Raw genomic sequence first — 22,342 nt, 5'->3', positions numbered from 1 at the left:
CCTCATTATCTTATTAGCTCTCATTAGCTCCTCAAAAGCCAAAGCAAACAGCTTGGTTTTGTTCTTGACTCACAGCTGTGCCTGGTGCCGGGTCTGACTCAGGTTTTCCTAGGTAGGGCTCCCTCCCTTCTGCTAGGAAGATGGACAAGGCATCCCAGACTCCAAAAGGTCTATTTGTTTTGTGACATTACATTTCAACAATCAAGGACATGTCTACGTAAAGGTTTAATTTTTTTAATTTATTTATTTATTTTAATTTCCCAGTATTCCTAATTCTGGCTTAGCTCCACCAGCGCTAGCAACATGAGGATCCCGGAGGTAAACCAGTTGCCAGCACAACTAATACCACATAATTTCATCCCACTCATAGCAGTTTAATCAATATAGCATTAAAAATTCTGGCAGCAGCCAGGCTGCAGTAGGGTTCCCCATATTACTTATACTGATGGAGGCAAAAAACCAGAGGGCAGGAAATCTTCAGGGGGTCCTCTGAAGATGAACAAGGCCTAAAGGACAGCAATGGTTTGGCTGAGGGAGCTAGAGGTGGTTTGTAGGGGCCTTCTCATATCGAACGTGGCATGCATTAACCCAGCTTTGGCAGGTAGGACCAGGAGATGACAGCCATAATGGTGTCACAGAGGGGGCAGAATTAGTGTTGTGCTGTGTTTGTGCTCCTTTAGCATTGCCTAGAATTTTTAAGTCAGAAAAAAAGGCACTTGCCTCCAAAATGCTGAAAACTGACTATCATAGAACCACATCTATGAAGTGATAATATACTATCTTAAGTTCTGATTTTCACCAAGATGTTCTAGAAGAAAGAAAAAACCCAAACCAGCAAAAAGACAAAGGAAATAATTTTGGGCAGGAAAAAAACCCCAAACAAACAAATGAAGCAACTCCAGAAAAGGTCCCTGTTGTTCTCTGTGTGTCTCAGAGTTCACCAGCTCACAGAGCATGTGTGATGGGCAAGTGAAAGAAGATCATCCCACATGCCAGCTCTTCACAATACAACTCCAACAGCAGTTTTTGTCTGAGAGCATTGATGTCCATTTTATTAGTATGAATAAAGGGAGTTCTTTCACATTTAGCTATATCCAGAAGGGCAATAGTCCATAAATCAATACATGGCATGGCTTTGCTTTCCCAGTCCATCAGTATAATTCTTTTGGCTGCCAGTGTTACTCTCAGGAGTCATCTCTTTTCCCATTTATTCAAATTATGTAGCAAGTTGGTGAATTCCAATACCAGCACTGCTGCAGCTTTGTCTAAATTGATTTCCAGGACTAACTCCATTTATCTAAGAACATGGTTCCAGAAACTGGCTGTTCTACAGACATTTCACATCTAAAATATGAGTGTACTTTTGTCAGCACTGAATCTACAACTTTGAACACAGATTGAAGTCAATGAGTACGTACAGATCTTGTGAATTATATTTCATGTTGGGCTCTGCTGTTTTGGTCAACAGAGTTTTTCTGAGAGGTGCAAAACAAATCTATTCCAGTCTTATGGTTTTCTCTCTGGCTTTTGGAAACTAGAGTTTGGTTGGGGTTTCTGATCCAAATTTAGGGGCTGAATACAAGCAGCCAGTAGAATGAAAGCTCACTTCAGTATTCTTTATAGTAAAAGCACTGCTACACCTCTAGGCGAGTAGCTAATTATGTCACATATGGTTGATCAGTTCTGGTGAGGACAATGAGAGTGCCAACTGAACAGAAATAATTTGTTGTAATAGACTAATCCACTTGCTGGCATATTTTATTAAGATAGACATTCACAGATCTGTAAATGTGTAGAATATCCAACACAGGAATATACAAATATATCTATAACGTATTAGAAATGCGATTTTTATGACTGTGTGAGATTATTGCAACTTTAATTATTTCCTTTCAGGTTTTATTAGGACTCCAAGCTCTTCTAAAATAGCTGTACATGTATCCATGTAACCAACCGTTGTTGTTCCATTGTGTTAAGACTTTGGAGGCTAAGTTCAGGAATAAGCCTCCTGGACTCATTTTAAAATTTAGTAAATCAGGCAAATATTTCAAAGAATTATTAAAAATGAGGATCATCATCTTTGATTTAGCTTGTAACTCTAAAACTAGTGAAGCTGTGAAAGCTCCATTACATAGCATATGATTCCGTGCAGGCTTATGCTTGGTTTCTCTGGCTTCTTGTACAGTAGGTGTTTGTCTAGTATTGTCATTGCAATTTTTATTGTACCACATGATGTGTGCAGATGTGCTTCATCAACATCCCATGAGGAAAAGATTCTCTGCTCAGTATCGTTGCTCCCAGATGACATCTACCTTATAGAATAACTTTCTGGGCTACCTCCTCTGGGATCAGGTAACCATTTAAATTCTCAGGATTTTGGTGTTTTAACAAGGATTTAATTACAAAGGTAAGTGTATGCACCTGCTAAGGCAGCCCTAATTATTTGATAATGGGGCAATCTTTCTCAATACAACCAGGTTTTGTGGTGGTAAGCTACACTAATGAAGCACACTGAGAGAACAGACTCTCTCTGTGTTAAAAGACTTATTTAAATTAAAGAAATCTGTAAAGATTGAGAGGCTTTTTTTGCGTCACAGATATTGACAACTGTGGAGCTAACGTTCACAGAGTACATCCATTACTACTGGAGGAAGCTCGGTATTATTTTTTCCTTGTGTGACTTCATTAACTAATATATGGCATTGTCTTTTAATGATCATTTCTGATATTTTTATCTCATCTGTTGCTTTTGAAAGCTGGTTTATATCTAGAGCTACTCAGTTGGAACCAATCAGTAACATTTCAACAGCGCTACTGTATTTCCTTCATCCAGTACATCTGCTGCAGGCCTGTGTGGCATGCACTGGGTCAGTATCGTATTTAGTTTTCAGAAACTCACACCTTATAGCAACCCTTTGCCAATTTACAATTGCAGAAGCCAGAAGCTAAACTACAGTGTTACAACTTTATAATCTCAGGCTAATAAAAAAAAGTGGGAGATCTATAAGCCAGATGGGTTCCAATGCCCCTGTCAGAAGCTCTGTTGATCATATACCACTTGGTTTTTTGTTTCTTAATAACCAAAAACATGTTAGCATTAAAAAAGCAAATGCACTTGACAGCATCAATTCCAATATGGTTCCCAGTCATCTGCTTTATTGGGTTTGAAGGAATTTAGCCAGAGCACTCTATTTTCACTAGAATGTCATTAAAAACTTTGCAGCTTAGGCAAATGGTAAGCAATTCCGAGGGAAAATATTTTTTTAACTCTCTCATTTTGCAGAAGGGTTTTCTTTTTAAAATATTTTTGTCTTTTTTCTTTGTTCTTCTTTGCACTAAAGAAACATCACTTTAAAAAACTTCATTGCTTTTCAGCACTGAAATGAAAAATATTGACAAATTACAGATGATGAAACATGGCCAAATTTTATTCCATTTGCTGCTGAATGGTAGTTGTGCCTGTGGAACGGATGAAAACAATTTGAAGTTCTAACCCTGAGGCAGACCCCAGATTATTGGAGCCCAAGCAGAAATTTCAGTATTTGGCCTATAAATATCAGAAGCTAAAAAGAAATTCAATTAATGCCACTGTTTAGAAACTCTGTAAAAAATCCACCGAATAAACCTTGGATCTCTATTCTTTGACTCTTCTTAGGCAATGCCTATACAATAAGTCTTTGCTTCTTAATCTGCCCTTTTTTTGCCCATCTTAAAACAAGAAAGTGGTAAGACTACCCCCTCCAAATAGACACACAGGGAAGAAAAGGAATTTGTCTTCCTAGGCAACCCAAACAGCAAAGTGAATCTTTTCAGCCAATTCCTCAGTGTCCTAGAGATCGCTGTTATTAATGTAGCTGGGGGTGCATGCTGCTGATAATTACTGTTAGCTAGAATAATTAATAAGAATAATTGCTTGGTATGGTAAGAGAAGGGAAAGCTCTGGGAAGGGGAAGGAATAGGCTGTAAGAGTGATAGACTCCCTAAGCGCATTTTTATAGACAGGAAGTTCAGCAGAAAGCATCCTGAGAATAGAAGAATTGTCTGGATGCCAAGGACAAAAGTTAAGACATATATAGGCTTAAGTGAGATAGGGGTAGCCTGGAATGCTACAGTAAGGCCCTATCATGGATGTGTAAGAGAAATGAACAGCTGTAGGTTTTAAAGAGGTATGATATATTAGGGACTGTGAGGTGGTCTAAAATTAATAGTGTAGGCTTTCTTTCTGGTGCAGGACCACCTGAGACAGCCAGAAGTCAGGCAGAATAGAGAGAAGTGGTGCCTTTGAGAGAGTTTTTGTGCAGTTTATCCCAGCTAGAGAGAGGACAAACTAGTCATTAGGAAGAAAATACAGGTGCCAGGGGTGTGGAGAATGACCACAATTTTGGTATAATAGGGTAAGTTTCCTGCACGTTTTGCACTTAGGGAATGGCAAGCACAGCTCTCAGTGTTGTTAACAGCAGCACTGCCTGCAGCAGGGCTGAATGCAGCCCCCGGGGATGGGTAGGCTGCTCGGTGAGGCAGCTTTTCCCCACCATGCCCTCTGCAGTACCAGTTACTCCAGGCCATGCTGCTGCTGGACCACCGCCTCCTCTGGGAGCATCCCCAAACGCCCGCTCTGCAAAGCGCCATGCTGACTGCAGCATTTGCTGCCTCCAGCCCAGCTCCAGCTGCCTGCTGACTCCTACCCCAGCCCCACCAGCTAAACTCCTGATGCAGCTGCTCTTGGTCCAGTCTTGAAGCATGTGGGCTTCAACAGCAGCTTGTTACTGGTTCTGATGGCTACCTGGAGATGAGCTAGGGAAGGATCGTGTTGAGCTGGAGGGGAGGGGGACAGAAGCTGTGCCCAGAAAGATGGTAACAAGGTCCTGTGTGATATCCTCTTTGGCCAGTGCAGCTAAGTCCAGGACAAGAGAAAGAAATTGGCTCTGAACTCTCCCCAGACACCACCAGCCACAGCTCAGAGTCTTCCTTGGGCAGAGGAAGTCTCCGCATTTCCTTAACCCTTAAAGTACAACCTCAGGAGCTAAAAACCCAATCCTTTTTATTTATTTTGGTTTTAATCCATGTAGACCTTTAACAACAAGGATTTTCACAGCTCTGCTATAGTTTGTGTGAAGACGTGTTCTTTCATTAGTTTAGAAGAGCACCTGTGTTCTTCCTCTTCTCCCTTGCTCTCTTCTGATGAGCTGTCTTGGATGCTGTCTGTACACATCTTCTACGCATAAATACCCTCACTACCTGTAGAAATCAAAGTAAACATGGATAGAGGAAATGCAAGCAAATACAGCGCAGCAGAGGCTATCTGGCAATCAGAGCACTGATAATGTCATAAAGAACAAGTGTGATCAGAGTAACTTTTCGTTTGGTGCTAGTCACAGGGTTATTACTGTTTGCTAGAGACAAAGTATAGCATTTAATTCTGTCGCAGGAGATAAGAAAAGCTTGTACAGACAAGGTGTGACTGTGTATGATTTCACCTTCCTAATATAAATCTTTTAGGGAAGAGCAACTGAAACTGAAAAAGATAGATATAGTTAATTAACTTCTGTCTGGCACAGGGTAAAATCCCATTACAAAGGCTTCAGTCTGGATCTTGTCTTCCCCCATGACGCATACTACATAAATTAATTAGGGTCATACAACAAGAAGAGATGCCAGCCTACCAATGCAGAAGAATGAAACATTATCTTTCCTGAAATAATGCTGAAATTACTGCTGTCACCATGGGCCCCATCCTGTTACCATTCCTGCTTTAGTGCCTTCTCAAGTCCAAGGTCAGTAGAAATTATTTTGAAGGGGTATTACTCAAGCCTTTCCCCATTCCTAGCAGCCAACCTCCAGAAGAGGACAGAAACTGTTAACAGCTTTTCCTTCAATAATTGAAGGGAAATGTTGATACAATATCAGTACAACTGGGTCTTGGTCTCGGATGGAGCCTCCTGGCTGCTACCCCAGTATAATAAAGGATCTTATGACTGCTGCCAGCTGAAGGAATTCCTCCCCTAACTCAAAAGGACACATTTTCTGTGTACAGTCTCTGACAAATAAAGAAGCCTCTAGAGAGGCAGAAACAAGACCGATGTGAAACAGCCTATAGGTAAAGAACTTTCAAGCCCATATCTGCGAGGAACACCAGAACGGCTTGTCCAGGGGAACAACTTTTTTCTGGCCTATCCCATTTATTTAGTGATGACGGTTTCTTTGTCTGGCCAGACCTTGGAGGAAGCAGAGTCCTAAGGACTAACTGGCTTGACAGAGCTCATGGAAGAGCCAGCCAGCTTGCTTGCAAATCCAAATCCAGCACAACCACAGCCAGATAGCTTAGCTGATACAAGAGTCTACCATGCGCAATTTTACAAAGCATAGTTTTATGAGGTTCCTATCTATCCAGGTGCTCAAACGCAGTCCCTTGTTCAGGTTGGCTGTTGAGTACCCAGACTACTCCTGACCATCTAGCTTCCCTGGCAAGTGCAAGTTCTTTGTGCCACAAAGCAGCTGCAGCAACAGCTCGGTTCTCAAGCAGGTGGGAGCCACTGGGAGAAATCTGTGACAGGGTAGTGCTGCCATACCAGTGTCCTCCCTCTGCCTCAGGGCAAAGGGGACTCAGTCCCTGTTTTGTTCCCTTGGTCTCAAGCAGTTGGAAGACTTTTTACTCCAGATGCAGCAGGTAAAAACTGGCAGGTAATGATGGACCAAGCACCTGGTGAGGGTGGGTCATGTTCCCACCTCTGAGCAGCAGCGCAAAGAATATGGGCAGCTGAAAGAGGTAGGCTAAATAAATAAATACGTAAATAAGATCAGGTTCTGATCCTGAAAGATGCTGAATACTTCCAGGTAAGGACTGAGGACACAAGGGTTTCTCTGAAATCAGTGGGGGAAGACAGTGCAAGAAGATGTACGTCCTTGTGAAATCAGGCCTGTATGGCTGTCTTTGTATCATCTTTCTTGTTTCATCTGTTTTGGTTCCTCTCTTCCTTGGCCCATGTCTGTATCACTTAAATCGCAGACACCTCAAGGTCAGAGGGTACCGTGCTCAAAGGCATGCATTATATTAAAGTCAGTAACTGAAAATAAAGACAGTCTCCTCAAACTTTTGGTAGGCTTGTGTGCTGCAGGATCCTCCCCTCTCTGCTGCAACGCTTCCCTCCTGAGCACAGCAGGAACACCCGCCCGCTGGTAGCTCCGCGCAGGCTGTTGGCGAAGGGGCTCCTGGGGGACGGTGCTCTGCAAGGCCAGCCAAACAAAGCACTTAATCATCTGCTTAACTTTAAGCACCTGACTAGCTCCATTGAGTTCAATGCAACCACTCACGTGTCTGAAGTTAAGCACATGCTTAAAAGATTTGTTAGATTAGGGCCCAAAAGATTAGAGCTCTATAAAAGTGGCTGTGATCTTTAAAATGACAAAATGGCTTTCTCAATGGTAAAGAGAAAAATATTAACAACTCTGGAGAAATCTGATGGTTTAAATAAAAAGAGCCCTTTAAGTCTTCCACATGTATGTTATGTATCAAGAGGTAAGGAAAAGCTAGTAAAAAAATTTAAAGGAGCTACAGCAAAGAAAAAGAAAGAAAGAAAACAAATACGAAGAGATTTTTCTCGTCACCTGCAAGAAAGTGGAGATCAGTCAGGGGGAAAGTCAGAATACAATGGCACAGGAAATGAAAACGAAGAAGCTAGTGAAGGCTTTCCTTCGCTTCCACCTCCCCCACCCTCTTTAAATGAGGTATTGACTGACTTCTTCAAATCTTAAAATGGGAGACAAAGTTAACTACAGGTCAGCCTGTGTCAGGGTCACTGAGGCCAGTGGAGGAAATTACCTAAGGAAACTAAAATCTAGGACATATCCAGGACCTGGAGGAAATGATGTTAGATGTTAAAAGACATCTGGAAGGAAATCTCTGCTTTATTGTCATAAGTTAAGTGAGTTCTTAGAAAACAAGCAACCACAGCATAAAGTACAGGCAGGAGAAACTAAGCCCTTAAACCATCACCCTGCAACCTTGTGTAAGACACAGTACAAAGTATACTGAGAAGTTTTTCCCATTTGCCACCAAGGCAGGGCTGAAGGCAGGAAAACAGGATAGCGAGAGCAGACGAGGCTCCATCTCTAAACCTTCTAAACTTTCAAGCAGGTTACGGTGCGTGATGAAGGGGCATGGCTACTGCAGCGCTCTGGACAGCCCATGATAAAGTGCCACATGACAGTCTGCTACTGAAGCTAAAAGCAGCAGGAGCTCAGAACAGAAGAGGGGAGAAGATAAAAACGCAGCTGAAAACCAATGTCACGCTGCAGAGAAGTGTTGAGTGGGGCCCCCGCAGGGACTACTGCGTGGACCTTTAAGGATTTCATGTTTGCATGATTAACTAAGATGAAGAGGCCAGCTGCAAACTTTAATTTCCTGATGACACAAAGGGCAGTGAACAATATATATATAGGGTTTGAATTTGTAATGGCACTGGGCTAATACATAGCAAAGGCTATTCAGCATAGACAAAAAACATGCTGTTCAGGTTTATTGGTGCTTCATAACCAAACAACAAGGTTGTTTCCCAGCTGATTTTGCTCATGGACAATCCCAGGGAGATGCAAACAAACAAACAAACAAACAAAAAGAAACAATGAAAAAATAATAATAAAACCAAAACCCAGAATGCAATTACCGACAAAACTTCTATTATCAGTCTCAGGTAAAGACTAAAAATTATAAGCGCTTCTTAAAACTGATCAGGAACAGATGCTTATAATTTAAGAGAAGTAAAGGTTGCTACAAGACTGTTTCCATGTATTGGTCCATGGAAAGAAGAAGCGGATGAATGATTATATCTGGCATCTTTACATAAAGCTTATGCCTAAACGTACAGGGGCAGACATTAGCCCTACTCTGGTGGCTCAAAGGTGCTGTAATGATGGGTTAGACATGGCTTTAGACCTGCAGTCCTCAAAGAGCACAGTAGGTTCCAAGTCACTTAACCCACTAAATTGTAACTGGCATACAGGAATAGAACACATACTCTTACTTTATGAAAAAGCAGGTCTCTTAGTAATATGCCATCAATGCCAGGCACTGTTTGCTTTCTAGAGTCTGTCTCCATATTCAGTTAGCATTCAGTATATATTTCAGCATAGCAAAGCTAGCCTGCTAACTAGCTGTAGTGACTCCATATGCAGAGTCCAAGTTTAGGGAGTCTGCTGAGAAAACTGATACTGGTAAAGGCTACATCTTTTCTGCATTTTCTGCAGTTCACTATATGAACTTCTTTAAAACCCCAAAGAAAAAGCAAACCCCACATTTTTTGTACATAACTAGCTTCACATAATTTAGTATTATGTGGGAGGTGACAAGAAACAATTAACCTGTTCTGAGAAAATATAGGAATTTATAAGAGCATTGTAACTTATGAAGCAATAATTTAAAACTGTCCTTCTAATGCATTTCACCAAACCAGAGATAAACACTGTGGAATGTTTCAAATTATACAAGAGTCTGCCTTGATCTAAGTGGGTTGAAGAGTCAGACTGAAAGCATCTTGCATAAATTCAAACCACAGTTACAAATATTCCTACTGCAATACTGGTACATGAGTACAAAACTTTTGTCTGGAAAATTTTAGAAGGAAAAATGTCAGCTGATAAAAAACAAACACTTTTGCAGCAATGTGTTGATTTCTGTGAAAAGTTGTTTGGAAAGAATAACTGAAATATTCCATTAAACTTTTTTTTAAATGGTATGTGTTGATGTGTTCGGGGGTTTTTGTTGGTTTTTTTTTTTTTTTTGTCAAGGCACTTTTTCCTCCGTTTGAAAATTTCTCTAACAAAATATCTCAAATCAGAACAGCGCATTTCAGTTAAGAAGTTTGTGAAAGACTGTTTTATAAGAAACATTAGACCTTTTCATTTTCATTGTGCACCAGAGCAGAAGTTGCTGATTTCTCCCTGAAGATGACAAGCCCTGGGTTCCTGAGGTGCCCTGGCAGTGAGTACAGGGTTTCTGCTGGCAACAGCAGCATTTTCTGACCACCTGAGAGTTCCCGAAGACTGCAGGTATCTTGTCCATGTACGAATACAGCCTGCATTTCTCTACAAAGAAGGTTGCTTAGAGACTAAAGCGCCCAAACAAGCTGGAAATGTAGTGGTTATTAAACCAGCAGCAATCTATGATAGTGAGCAGGTACCTGTCAAATATTTCTTGAATGGTCCTTGAAACCATCCATCAGGCCCTTTCTGAAATTAGGCAATGGGTAGGTGTGCTAAATGAGAGGCAGAAGCTCATCGTATACTGAAGCCTAGCATAACATTTTAATTGCCACTTAAATCACACTTAACCAAGTGCTGGGATTTGGGGCAGCAGTCTTAGACTCTTAACCTATCCTCCTGACCAAATTATAAGATGAAAAACAAGAGCTCTCAGATATTTCCCTGGAAAGTATTAAGGATAAATAAAAGGTACCAAGAAGGGGAGAAAATATTATCTTTCTATCACAGGTTAATAATTTGCTGAAGATATTTACCTTAGTTGTTGTAATGATAGCCTCTGGCACATCAATACAAGGCATGCTGTCTCAAAAGAAAATACATGCTGTCTCAAAAAGAAATACTGAAGAAACACCCTTTATAGCTCCCCCTACCCCCCAAAAAAGAGTGGCCTGATAACGAGAGGCTGTTAAAGGCAAAGTGCCTTCCTCGAGCCTTTTATTTTCAAGTGGACCAGCCCGAGTTGCCCAAACTTGGTGTCAAGAAACCATGTGTCAGTATTATTTGCATTTACATTGAAGTTGTGAAACACCCAAATGCTCAGGAGGAATGGAACAAGGCAGGAGCAAGCACAGTCCCACACATTTTATTTTTCCTGGCCCCCTTTGCAGGGCTTGGCCATGGCATGCATCCTTTATTTCGAGGGGTATTCCCTTGCACACGGCTTTCTGCCAAGGCACTTCTGTGTGAAGCTCAGAAGAAAATGGCCCATCAGGTCCTGAGTTCCTATCACTATCAGTACTCTCCATATAATGGAAGTGACGGCAAGACTCCTGGAGTAACAGATGCTCCATATGTATACATGAAATTGTATCAAAGAATCTGCGCTGCTCTAGCCCTTCCTCACATCCATGGAGATTGAACTAATTGACGGGAATGAAAATAGCTGAACTGTGAATGTGAGCCAAGGAAGTGTTGGGGGTCCAAGAAAAACCGCTTTTGGCTTATGTCACTAAACAGCTTAAGTTTCAATTTTGAAAATTACTTCAGTTTTACTTAAATAATTCTGTCTGCCAAGCAGCCAATTTGGGGAACTGATGAATGACAATGTCGCCCCATCTGTACTGAATGCAATATCCATTTTATATGACCTGTAGCAAAAAGGGAGAAATGCATTATATTCCCAGCTTCTCCCTGGCACTCTCTATAAGACTAAATGGGGATAGGGTAGAGAATTAATAAAGACTAGTTTGCTCGCATGGGAAAGGAACAAAGGAAATGATTGCCTCCTGCACTGGAGCTGTGCTGAGTGCATCTCTGTGCAGTTTCTTTTATCTGCATGCTTTGGGAATAGCACAGCCATATGAAGCAAGTCTGATGCTTTTATTCTATACGGGTCTTATATAACACTAAAGAAACCAGCAGATGAAGCATGAGAAGGTTGCAAGCAACTCCTTGAAATGCCTAGCTGAACGTGAGTGTGTGCAAGAAGAAAATCCGGCAGCATATACTGTCATGCCAAAGCTCCAAGAACTCAAAATTAAAATTAAAATTTGTTTAAACCAATTTTTTCAGATTCTGAGTTCTTCCTTCTCGATTACCAGGACAGAGCAGGAGCCAGATTTTCCAGTCCTGGAGATTGGAAGTGAAATATACCTGTCCAGCTACTTGAATGCATAATTTTTACTTAATTTATGAGTTACCTGGGCTGAGGTAGAACTACTGAACTTCCAATCAACATTCTGGCCTAAATTTTTCTTTCCTGTTTTTGTTTTTTCCTCTTCCTGAAGGCATACAAATTTCAACATCAGGCCACCACCTAGGAGTGAAGACAAAGGCTTATACCTCAGTGCCTCTCATCCCAGTCTCTACATGTGGCCATGGTAATGGTGTGGGAACAACAGAAGTCTTTTTTCTTCTAATGTGTGCCATCTTCTTAGCCTTGGTTTTATTTTTATTTTTTTTCATTAAAAGAATAAAGATAACAGCATCTCCTCACATGTCAGTATGATTAGTACTATGAGATGCCTTGAAAATATTTTGGGTTATTCTCTTGACATTAAAATTTTAGTAGAGAAAAAATGAAAGCTTGCGTGCTGAGATTTACAGTGCAATAAATCTACCCAAGGTCAGGGAAGACAGGCACCAGTTTTGAACCAGGGACTATTGAAATGTATTCTTATTATAACTTTATTTGAGTGCAATAAGCAATGAGTGGAGAACTACTCACTATGAAAAAGCGAACCCCACGTGTAAATCAGATGACCGCATTAAAAAGATTAAAATGTCAATGGCTGCTGAAGTCCGAAAAAGGAGTCTACAGAGACCTATAAAATTAGAACTAAGAGAGGGAGGTAGCCCTTAAACTTTTAACCAGATATTCTAGTGTATGAATGACCACATTAGTTAATTTTCATCATGACAATCTAATTTTCTATTGATTATTTGCTTTTATTAGTTGGTTCTCCCAAAAGATTAATAAAGTCTGAAAAGCCCCCCACCCCCACCTTGGAATACTCTTTCTGAAAACCAAAGATCAGACACTAAAAAAAGCAGGCGGTCATCCTGGTTTTCACAGCACAGCATGGGAATTATGTCTGTGGAGCAGGCTTGCACTGCTATGTCTCAAGGTTCTCACTCAGGCGACTGGGAGTTTTATGAGGAAGGATGGAGAGAGGACTTCAGGAATTGGCCCCTGGTGAAGAACCTTATACAACATGAGCATTGTGCTGCATGCACTGCCAAGGGCCCGTGGAGAGCTGTCTGAAACAGCAATAGACACAAGGATTTACGACAAGAAGCAGCAATTGCAATATCGGGCGCTAAACATTTAATCTATGGTTACAGTTTTTACTTCGGATCAGAGCTGAAGTCAGCAGAATTAAATCTTCAAGTGTATTTCAGCAGCTCTAAATCCTTCTGATACTGTTAACAGTGGCAGACTTCCAAAATGCATTCTGTTAATAAGACAGTAAAGTATAAAACCAAGTTATCTTCTTCAAGGAAAAAAAAAAGGCGGGGGGGGGGGGGGGGGCGGGGCGGAAGTAAGAGCAAAGAGTCTTTAAAAACTGCATTTTTTGTGTCCTGGCCATATTCTAGCTGAATTTCTTTCCAAATTATTTTTTTAACCTACTGTCCTTGATGAATAAGAGAAAATTCTATTACAAGAGAAATTCCTCCTCCAAAGCTTCAATTTTTCCTCTTATTTTTACAGGTTAAAAGAGGTTAAAAAAATCACCAATCAGCTGGTAACATGCAGTACCAATTCTCCATAGGCCAGCAAAAGGGATTCAGCAGCTGTTACCTTCACTTTTGCACTTAACATAACTTTTTGTTCACCTGCAGCTAAAGAAGATTTATGCAGAGCGCACTGGGAGGTTGCTCAACTCCCCAAGGCAACTCCATTAGCTTTCCCAGGAGCTATATTAAATGCATATTAAACCACACACAGACACACACAATCCCTTCAGCTAATGTGCTGGTTCCAGCTTTAAACTGACAAAAGTGAGGATACTCACAGTAAAGGCCCAGGTACCATTCTTAAGTCCCTGCTTTATGTCCCCAAATTATAGAGTACATAGTAAATGAGACTGCTGCTGCTCTGAGGTCCCTGTGAGGCAAAGTTAGGTTTTATGTATTTCATTTCATTTCACCCTTTGGTCCAAATGTCTTTGCTTCTGTGAGTCTCACTCAAACTCTCCTTTGGTTCATCCATTGTGGATTGCTAAGGACGTTGTAAGACCTGAGTGCTGTGTGCACGTGCGTGAGAGTTTTTAATAGGCAGATTAAAGAAAAAAGGATAACATCTCTCATTTGGACATAAGCATTCATATGAACCATTAATTCATTTGTGTTGTGCTGAATGGACGGAACTGTGGTGTACCATGAGAACCAGGCACCTGACTCTCTGAAGGCTATATTATGGTCACATTAGCAAAGGCTCTGGAAAAGGAGCTGCGGAAATCAATGCCCCAATGCCATTTGCTTGAGACCTCCTGCCTGGAGAGGGCTCAGGTAGCAGAGTGCCACTGGGAGCACACTTGGAGAAGGAGCAGCTGTGACACTGGCCCTAGTCCACCAGAACAGCAGTTCTGCTGGAGAATTACTTGAAAAAGTCAGGTGGGGTTTATCAGTGAATGTTAATCTCATCGTTGCATTTGGAACCTAACTGGTACAGTTTGTTGCTACATTCCCAGGGATGATTATAAGTTATACGAGAATGCGCATTCCACTGAGCTTATTGTATTCTGCAGAGTTTGGGAATAATTTTACGTGCATTTCATATTCTGAAGGATCCCACTCAGTTCAGACTGGGAAAAGCTCTTCTCAAAGGCAAGCTATCACCAAGCTTGTTGACTGATGTCATCACCATGATGTCACATTACTGCAGGCTTCAAGCATACGAATGCCCCCCCCATGAGCTCTGCTTTCCAAAGAGATAAACCGCATGTAATGGGATTTTGGTAAAGGAAAAGAAATGGGAAGTTCTCTGAGCTCTGACTCTTCCTTTGAACAACCATCAAGATTGGTGAAAAGATGTATGTTCTGCCAAAAATTTTACTTAAAGTGTGTTATTAAATTTGTAAAAAGGTGCAGTAAAAAATTAGGATATGGGAGCATGTCCAACCTTATTTCTTCCCCATTTTCAACCCACCAGAGATGACTGCTTGCCCATGATACAGTTTTCAATTACCTGGCCAGGCAAGTTTCCATTCCCGCTAGCTTTCTCCTTCACTTACCATGACCCTTCTGGCAAATTGTGAGTCCCACAGTATGGGTATGCTATACTCAAATGAAAAGAAATTTATGTCAATTGAAATGTGTATTTTGCTTCAGCATATTTCAGAAAATGGTTAATTTCTTCTAGATTAAAGTTGTTTCTAATAGTTCATTTGAAGCAGGCAGCTACCATGGATAATTTTGGTCTACAATGTTAAAGCTTGACAGATTTACAAAGAACTCAATATGGAATTTTACAAAGTGAAGTGTTGGCCACTTACCAGCCTTATAATTTTAATAGTTCTTAATAGAAACTTGTTTCCTGCAGAGAAATCATCAGAATCATTGCAATGACTTATAGTTCTTCATGCCAACCTTTTGATACGAACATCTTTTGGTGTGATGGTAACAGATCATACTGCAAAGGCTATTCCAATGTTAACTGGGAGGTATCACCTAGATTAGCCAAGGACCTTGGAGATATGCTCTGGGTCAGTCAAACTTTTTGCTCGCAGTATTGCCTGTCAGCTAATGTGCTGTGAGACATGGTGCATGAGAAAGTGCTCCAGGGGAAAGGCAGCTTGGGCAGATGGTGATGTCCATCCAGCATAAGGTTCCTGGCAGCTCTAGGGTAGATTGAGGCAGCGTGGATCAGAACCAGGGAGCTAAAGCCAGCTCGATGACTATACTTCTCTTTGCTGTGGACACCATGGATCTAGAAAATCTGCTCACTCTTTTGTTTGTCCAGACTTCCTGGCTTAGGACAAATTTTCATTAGAGAAAAGGTCACTGAGTAAGTTTCAAAACCTTAGTAAAGGAACATACTCAAGCCTTTACTCAGTTTTCTGCAAATACTTCAGTCTCAGTGTCTTGAATAAAAATCAGAGGCATTCTTGCAGTGAATCTTGTGATTAAATTCTGTCCTGGTTTACTAATTTCTTAGTCACAGTTAATTTAAGAAAACATTAAGTAGAGGCAATTTTTTTGTTTGGTGGTTTGGATAGTGGCCTTTATAAGTTTGATAAAAATTCTGCTAACATTTTGTCTGTCTCTTTTCCCATTTTCCATTGAAAAATTGACAGAATTACAGGTTTTCAATATATTTCTCTGTTACAGGTGCAAAAGAATAATAGGAGATGATGTGGAACAGTTGGATAGTTCTATCTACATGATCCTTTTTCTGTTCAAACAGCAAAAAAATGAGTCCTGTAGAGCGACATGCATATCAAAAATAATTTAAAATGTGCTTAGGAAGGGAGAGGAGGGGAACTCGGGGCGGGGGGAGGGGGGGGGGGCAGGCACAAAAATACAGAGCTGTTTTTCAAAATATCCATCTTAGCGCAAAGATTTTAGGTCTCTTATCACCGAGGCACAAGGAGCAGATTTCTACAAAAAGCTCTCCTTAACAGTTTTCAGGAGTCACTTCAGCCTTTTTCCTGGAAGTGTTTTGTGTTTCGGCATTCCTGCCCTGGGCTTGGTTTCAGAATAGCAGCCCTGAAGACCCTTAAATAGAGCCAGGTTTGTGGGCACGGACATAATTCCCACAGCTGCGCAAACAGTAAAACAAAGATAGCATCTCTTCTGGTGCAACCCTGCAGATCACTGAATGATAACAAGGTGGAGGATTTACAGTGGATTCAAGGTGCTTCTCTGCACTGGAATTCCTTCTGACTCTCGTCAAAGAGATGACAAACAAGTCCCTCACTCCTGAGGCGTCATGTACAACTTCGAGGAGCATAAATATCCAGTTGCATTTCCCCTTCCAGCTGTTTACTGTGTGGCATATTTCAGCCATGTCTGTGGCAAATCATTCACTGCACCTTTCTCAGACCTATAGGTAAGGTTCAGTGCTCTGGCAAGGAAAGTTCTGGGAATGTTCTTCCATGTTCTGATGGACGTCAATTAAAAATGAGCTTTTCTAATGAACTAAGTGAATAGAAATTAGTTCCGCAGTACGTGCCATTATCCCTCTGAGGTTTTTTTTTTCTTTCCATACGGATTTCTGTAGGTCTGTCTCTTTTCTCTTTTTGACAGACATATAACTCTCTTGAGTTAATAGAGTTACTTCTCCATGCTGTCTCAACATTTTCAGTTTTCTGGATGTTACCAATTCTATACTAAAAGAAAGTCGGGGCATTGTTGATGTTGGCAATGGAAAAACTATGGTTTTGGCAGTTTTGTGAGGTAGCTGGGTTTTGGCCCACAGGAAGGTCTTATGATTTAGGACTGCTGAACAGGCACATTACTGAGAGTTTCCTATTACAGTTATAAGCAAGTATCTAATAGTGCTGACATTTACATAGCATGTAAGAGCTGAAATCAAAGCTAGAAAAAGATACTGACTTTGAGAGACAGTCGTAACACCAGGCCACTTTCCATGGCTTGGTACTCGACATTTGGCCACTGTCTGACTCCATGGACAGCAGTACGCAAAGTCCATGTAAACCATCAGGGATAAGCCTGTTGTGTTAACACTGTGTTGCAAAATGTTCCAGCCACAGTGATGCCATGTCCCTACCTGCAGTGTTCATAGGGTTTAGCAACAGAGGGGTAATGAGTTTGGGTCTTAAAATACTGCTAGATGCAGAGCAAAATGGGTGGGAATTGGCCAGTCCTCAAAGTGGTGGTGAGGGTGATGGGCAAATGTTGCCTTACCCCAAACATGATGTAGCTGCTCCTCTAAAAATCAACAAGGCAAAAAGCTGTCTCATAGTCTGCTGTAGATTTTATCTTCCACTAAACTGTGCTATAGCATTCTAACAAAGATTGAGCCACTAACTTACAATTAGGTGAACCATGTTTTCTAACAACAACAACAAAAGATTTTTCTTCACAGTCATAAATAGAAATTTGCCCTCCCTCCCCCCAAAAATGGCTATTTTCAAAATATAACTTTCTAAATCCAAATTGTCACAAGGATTTTTGATAGTTCAAAAATTAAGAACAGAATATAGTGTTTAAATGTTTAAAAATAAAACCAAGCTATTGAAAGCATTCACTTCTATTAATCATGCTATATAATGGGCTGAATCGAGACGCTCTATTTATTTCACTCCAGAGGAAAGATCTCCATAACTCAACTGCATCTTTGCCACTCATGAATTATCAAGTCTCACTTTGCTTGTGGGATAAATATATCTCAGTTATGTATGCTCTCTTTTCCTCTCAGTGTATCTATATATTTTTTGGTGTCAATTTTTATTTATATGCATATACCTGTAACGCTCACAGTGGAGATTGTTACTTTGCAATAAGTCGAAGCAAATCAATTTGGTCTACAAACACAATTTATTTTCCTACTGCAGCATTCTCCAGTATCATTGCAGGAGATACCTCCACAGCCTTCATTGTAACTGTTAAAGTGTGCCACATGGCAAAGATGTGAGGGGGTCTAGCATTTGATCAAGTTGACAAGGAGTGTCAGGTTTCTGCTGTTAGCTGAAACACCAGCATGATGACACGTATTCGATGTCATTTCAATGCAGATTCTGACATAGGCCAATTTATAGTCCAATTTATGTCTTGACTCTCAAACCAAGGCCAAGCAAGCTATAAAATGTAATAAGAATTTCTTCAATCAATGTCCAGAGGAAAAACAAATCACTCGGTTACTGACACAATATTGCATCAACACTCTGGTAAAGTTCTCACAAGTGTGTGACATGCCCCTAAGCTACAGCAAACATGTGGAATAAAAGGCTGGGCATGACAACATCACATCCCTGAAATGGGACCCCCTCAACTTTACAGCCGTTACCAGGTCAGTCCTTCATCCTTGTAGATTTCCAGTTTGTTAAGAAGAAAACCCTTCTCTTTTTGCTTCCCCTTCTCTTCCCAGTTTCAACCTTTTCTTCCCACCACTATTTCTTTTGCTTTGTCTTGCACACTGTAGCTAGTTATTTAACAAGTCTCAGCACAGAATGGTCAAACGAGGTTGTGGTGGTCAGACACTGATTACATAGCCTGGCTGGTGAGTCGGTTAAAGGCTTGTATCTTTTCACTTTCAGATGCTCTCAGATCAGATAGAAACTTCTACCCTCCTATTCATCTCTTCATAATTAAGATACTAACCCTATCTCAGCCAGCTCTTAGAAGATCTTCTCAGTGGCGAATAGGCATGTACAGCATATATTTTTAATTGGATATGGGATGATATGTTTTTTCAAAAGCACAGTTACTGCCTCTATAATATGGAACAAATCGTCTTGCCCTGTGGACAGCATAAAGCAGGCATGAGAAAATGTGTGTGTAGTCTACACTGTATACCTTCATTCCAATATTCCTCTGATTTTGAACGTTTAGGACTGTGAGTATCAGTATTTTTGGTTTTCTGTACTGAACATCTGACCGGGGACTTTTTATTTGGGAAGGTCTTTGCCCTGGTAATTTCAGGAAAGCTGCTGTGCAGATGGGGCTGACTCTTTAGGTGGCTGCAAAATGAAAACGAGGTGAAGGGAGAGTACTCTACTCCTGAACATTTCTCTGCACACATCCAAAAAATTGCCCTCTGAAGCTTCCCCAAGTATACCACAGGTACACCTACACTGCAGTTACACTGCGAGCAAAATGTCAATGCATTTTCTGTGCAACAGACGGGCTCTGACCTGATGGAGGGCAGGGGATTGGGGCTGCATGTAGGTTGTCCCGTCCCATTTCATAACCATTGCGGGGCAGGGGCTGGCGTTCATCCTTAGCTGGCAGAGGAGCTGCAAGACCCTGAACAGCTTTTGCTGCCACTACGGTCCTGGCAACCAGAGAGCAAAGTGGTTTGCAGAGCTCTTATACCTGGACACATAAGTTCTGCCAAACCATATTCTCAGCACAACCTCAGGGATGCTGTATTGCTGCACATGGTTTAAGCATCTCATATTATGACTATTCACACATCCTTAGGTCTGGTCATCTGGATACCCACAAAGTTTTTTCTCTAACATTTCCCTGCTACTACTACTATAATCTCTTTGGCATCAATTCAAGGGATGTGGTCCTTCTATTAGCACTCCTTTGGTCACAAAGTTAGCTCTTGCTGCTTTCTCTTACATTTTCCTCCTTTCCCTGCTACTTTCTTTACTAACTTTCTTGTTCTGCCCTCATCACCTAGATATGTCAATATACCACCTCCCAGTAGTGCAGTAATCAAAGTGAGCAATATCTGTCAAACATGATTCAGTCTCTATTCACTTTCTTCAAAGAACAGAACCATAAATGAGAAATTTTGCCTTAACAGAGATTGTTACTTTGTTTGGTTTGGGTTTGGTTTTGGTTTTTGTTTATTTTTAAGAAAGATTCGTATTGTTTAATGTTTTTATGTTCTAAAGGGCAAACGTGTGTTATATTGGAAGAAAAAAGGAAAGGACTGTGAAAACGGTAGAAATTTCTTTTTCTTGAAGGTTGTAAATTGTTGATATTTGATTTTGCTACATCTTAGAACAGCCTTCCAGTTTCAGAAATGCTTTTAAATTGAGATGGTTTGCTTTCCAAAAGACAAACCAAAACAAAAAATATTGTTATAACAATTTCAGATGGGTAAGAGAGTACATTTTTTCATGAAAGGTGTCTCATTGAGAAAGATTGAACCAAACATTCATTTTGTTGCTAGAACTCTCAGCTCTCTCCTGCTCCAACATAAATCCAAATGCTGGTGTAATGTTGATCATAGAAAGCTGTGTTTTGATTGAAAGAGGTTTGCCAGACACCACTACAGAATAGCTTTTCTCATCAACTTTAGGACGGCTGAAAACGGAGATGGTTCCTAGCTCATAGCCCTGATTGAACTCACCTCCTTGAATCCTGTACAAGCAAGTCTTGCTCTTCTGGAAAGAACATTGCTGGCTCTGGCAGCAGAAAGGTTTCCTCTGTTTCATCACCCATTTAATCGTTACTACTGTTGGCTACCCTATTGCTACATGTCACCTTACGTTAGTTTGCACATTTCTTGGAGAAAAGGTGTTGGGCCATAGTCGGGCTCTTCTGTGGCCTCTAAATTTAAGAAAAGACAGCTAGCACCATCTATTTACTAACCCTAGAGACAACTAGACAAGGTTTGGTTGGCCCATAGTGGTCAACAGTTGAACTTAACACTGTTGCAAGCACCTGAGACTGTCTTAGGCTTCATGATGTGACATTTGAATATGCCTCCCTGTGCTTTTATGTTTCTGTGATGAGCCGGTCACTGTGACGTCTACCACAGTACATTTTGGTCACTGTACAAGTAATAAATGATGGTGAAAAGAGGCATTTTGACATCATACAGTTAATCTCCCTGTACCCATGGCTAAAGAACCACCACAGCCTGTGCAGTTCTGTTCAGTGTTACACCTGATGTCATTGCACGCACTTGTGTGGGCAGGGGTGCACAGAAAGCTCTTGCTCTAAAAATCTTTCTTTTCTCTTCATTGCAGTTTCTATTATTATTATGCTGCACGTGGTTCTAAAAATCATATCTAAAAATATTGTGTCGTGTCTGTATTTACAATGCCTGATGTAAAAGTGATTATCTACCCATAGTGTATATCACTGTGAGCACCTGATGACTGGGGTGCTTGTGCAATTGGTCCGTTTCTTTTCCCATCATACAGTACCAATTTAGAGAGCTCTCCTGTATACACTAACAACAGGGACATGGCACATAGATACCATGAGTGATATCGATTCTATGTGAGCTCCAAGGAGAAATTTGCCCTGGGAATTAAGTTGTGCTGCCAGTAGTATCCATGCATGTTCAGTGAATACATGATTGTAGCCAGCCTCCCTTAAAAACTGAAACTAGTCCAACATAATCAAACATCCCCAATCTACCTAAGAAAACCTGACAAAACTAAATCCAAGAAGTTATTTTTATAGCCCTGTTTATAGCCCCTTTGTTTAGGCAGAGATAGGTCAGCTGAATTTAAATCTTTAAACCCTTAAGTGTCATGTACAATGCTGGCTTGCAAAACAAAGTGTAAAAAAAAAAATAATGATCAGGACTTGTTACACTTTCCCTTCTAAGCATGAGGCTCAAACAATCTTTTTTAAAAGCACATATAATTGATATCCACTTCTATTCAAAACCTAAATTAATTTCCTCTCTCTCTCTAGTGTGCTGCCACTCTGAACAGTTCCATCAGAGAGTGGTAAACCAGAAGCTTGCTGTGTTTGCACAAAATAACTGCTGCACTGTGCTGAAAAATATCCAACCTGCACTTCCGCTCAGAGTATGTTGTTTCATGCTGTATGGTCAGTAAGTGTATGCATAACCAGGAAGCCTGGCCCTCCTGTTACCCAGAACTGTTTTTTCCTGAACCAAGAAGCCTCCGTATAAAAACAAGATTTTGCATTGATGAAGAAATCACAGTGTGAATGGGCATTATGGGAACTGTTTGCCTCCTGGGATTAGACGAGAATTTTTCATGATACAAGGCATGACACTATCAAGCAACATAAATAT

The 22,342-nt window shown here is 40.8% G+C and overlaps 1 long non-coding RNA gene across 4 annotated transcripts in view; it reads left to right on the top strand.

Annotated features, from left to right (window-relative positions):
• Positions 1-22,342, top strand: part of LOC308061061 — an 88,557-nt gene that overhangs the window by 41,588 nt on the left and 24,627 nt on the right. For all 4 annotated transcript variants that reach the window (XR_013927076.1, XR_013927077.1, XR_013927078.1 and 1 more), the window contains exon 1: positions 1-22,342. This exon is cut by the window's left edge and continues 41,588 nt beyond it. This is a non-coding gene — a long non-coding RNA (uncharacterized lncRNA).

This window comes from Falco punctatus (genome assembly GCF_963210335.1).
Source record: "Falco punctatus genome assembly, chromosome: 3".
In the NCBI taxonomy this organism is placed as follows: Eukaryota; Metazoa; Chordata; class Aves; order Falconiformes; family Falconidae; genus Falco; species Falco punctatus.
Note: the sequence above shows the minus strand (reverse complement) of the source record. Positions and strands in the feature narration are given on the sequence as shown.